Below are 2,500 nucleotides of genomic sequence, written 5' to 3'. Positions count from 1 at the left end.
AGAAATAATGAAAGTGTAACAGACTTTATCATAAGTTATGTATTCCTTCTGTGCAGCCCGGTACCAACTGACCCACGAACCAGTGCCGGTCTGCAGCCCGGGGATTGTAGACCACTGGTGTAGAGAATTATAGTCATTTACAGTTCTTGAAAAAACTAAGCTATTTAAATGCTTCTCTATTTTCATGACTATATATAAATATATATAAAATCAACAACAATTACATTATTATTGTTATTCCAAATAAAGGAATTTGGAAAACATGAATTATTGTTAATATTATCGGTAATAAAGTGCTTAATAAAATACTGGAATTCGTTACCCACCTCTATGAAATGAGATTAATGTTCTCCATATTCACTCTGGTGATGCTCAACCCTCTTTCTCTTATTTTCTAAAAAGTATTTAGGTCTCACATGAACTGTAACAGACGTACAGCAGGTCACCATATCAGAAAAGGTTACTGAATTCCATTCCCTCCTCTATTAAATGAGATTAATGTTCTCCATATTCACGCTAGTGATGCATAAAACCTCTCTATTTCATACCCTGAAAAACATTTGGGTCTCATGTGAACAGTAACAAATTTACAGCAGGTATCAGATATTCACCTTGAGAAGTTTGTTGTTACAGAACCAGTGTGACTGTGGGTTCCATATGCAGTGTGTTCAGGAGCCAGATGTTATCAATCCTACAGCTGTGCAGCGTGCCAGTTTTAAGATTCTCCTCCCTTCTCCTGTTGGTATTATTGTTAAACTATTTTAGTTTGTGAAGTTACCATTAAAACAAACAAGTTTATAAAAATGTTGTCATTTGCTGTATGGTTTTTATTTGATATAATCTTGATAAAGTGACTAAACTGATCCAGAAAGAATTTGTTGTTAATAATGGATTTATTTTGGTTTCTCCTCTCAGTTCTCCTGCTAAAAACATCATGTTATCTAAAGTCTCTTCTTTTATCAGTGATAACCGTCTCCCCCATGAAGAAAATCCACCCTCTGCTGTAAGTCCCCACTGATAAAGCACTTGGTGTCTTTCAGGAGGATGTTTTTTATGGTTCTAATGAAGGTCTCGACAAATTAAACATGGCCTGCTGCTAAGAGCCCCGTAACTGCTGCTGCACCAGGGCCTAGGAAGCGTGAGCCCCAACCTCAGACTGTAGACCAGAGCCCCACTAGCGACATACACACCCCGGAAAAGCCCTGCTCGGCTAAACCGGACCGGGAGAAGCCCTGCTCGGCTAAACCGGACCGTGGAGAACAGGGAAAAAACCAGGCAAAGAAGGATTTAAAAGTTACACACAAACACACACACACACACCTTAAACTGTCATGTCTGATTTTATTATATCTATTATTTATCTACTTATTTAATTAACTAACAAACCTTATAACCTCTGCCATTTAACATGCTTTGTGTCAAATAAAGGATTGTAAAAAGTAAAAAAAAAGTCTCTCTCTCTCTCTCTCTCTCTCTCTCTCTCGCTCTCTCTCACCACTATGAGTGACATTGAACAATTCCCACTGGGACCGGGTTCCAATTTACACTCGCTCCCTAAAGTGTACAGTCTAATGTGTCCTACATGTGTTCTCTTAGATGGGATTTCTGTCTAAACGGGAAGTGATTTCCTGATGGAGCTCTATGTGTGTGTGTGTGTGTGTGTGTGTGTGTGTGTGTGTGTGTGTGTGTGTGTGTGTGTGTGTGTGTTGTGTGTGTCTGTGTCTGTGTGTGTGTGTGTGTGTGTGTCTGTGTCTGTGTCTGTGTCTGTCACCAAGTTGTCTTTTAAAAATCATCCAATCACCCAAGTTACAAAAACAGCTTCTTCCACATTAGAAATATTTCTAAGCTAAGAAATATGTTATCTATATCTGATGCAGAGAAGCTCGTCCATGCGTTCATGACCTCCAGACTGGACTACTGTAATACATTACTAGGTGGAGGTCCTGCATCATTAATAAACAAGCTTCAGTTAGTTCAGAATGCAGCAGTCAGAGTTCTCACAAGGTGGAGAAAATATCACCATATAACTCCAATCTTCTCATCCCTACACTGGCTTCCTGTTAAGATTCAAATCCACTACAAACTACTGCTACTTACCTACAAAACACTAAATGTTTTATCTCCATGTAGCTCCAGTCTTCTAACACGCTACAAACCCTCATGCGCCCTGAGATCTCAAAACTCTGGACTAAAAAATGGGGTTAGGGTTAGGGGTTGGGTTAGGGTTATGTTTTATGGTTAAGTGTTGGGGTTAAGGCTAGGTTTTAGGGTTAGGGGTTGGGGTTAGGGTTAGGTTTTAGGGTTAAGTGTTGGGGTTAAGGCTAGGTTTTAGGGTTAGGGGTTGGGGTTAGGTTTTAGGGTTAAGTGTTGGGGTTAAGGCTAGGTTTTAGGGTTAGGGGTTGGGGTTAGGGGTTAGTTTAGCTTTTAGGTTTAGGTTTTAGGATTAGGGTTAGGGGTTAGGGGCTAGAGTTATATTTTAAGGTTAGGGGTTGGGATTAGG

The 2,500-nt window shown here is 39.8% G+C and overlaps 1 protein-coding gene and 1 long non-coding RNA gene across 3 annotated transcripts in view; both read right to left on the bottom strand.

Moving 5' to 3' along the window:
- Positions 1 to 2,500, bottom strand: part of LOC310720637 — a 35,544-nt gene that overhangs the window by 29,476 nt on the left and 3,568 nt on the right. The gene's annotated exons all lie outside the window — the stretch shown is intronic.
- The window catches only part of LOC310720602 (palmitoyltransferase ZDHHC23-A-like), a 10,214-nt gene that overhangs the window by 6,606 nt on the left and 1,108 nt on the right, over positions 1 to 2,500 (bottom strand). The window contains exon 2 of one of the 2 annotated variants that reach the window (XM_083531356.1): positions 612 to 736. The exons of the other annotated variant lie outside the window; for it this stretch is intronic. The gene's annotated coding sequence lies outside the window, so the exon portion shown is untranslated. The remainder of the gene's footprint in view (positions 1 to 611; positions 737 to 2,500) is intronic. 2 annotated transcript variants of the gene reach the window in all.

Source organism: Silurus aristotelis (genome assembly GCF_946808225.1).
Source record: "Silurus aristotelis genome assembly, chromosome: 26".
NCBI lineage: Eukaryota > Metazoa > Chordata > Actinopteri > Siluriformes > Siluridae > Silurus > Silurus aristotelis.
Note: the sequence above shows the minus strand (reverse complement) of the source record. Positions and strands in the feature narration are given on the sequence as shown.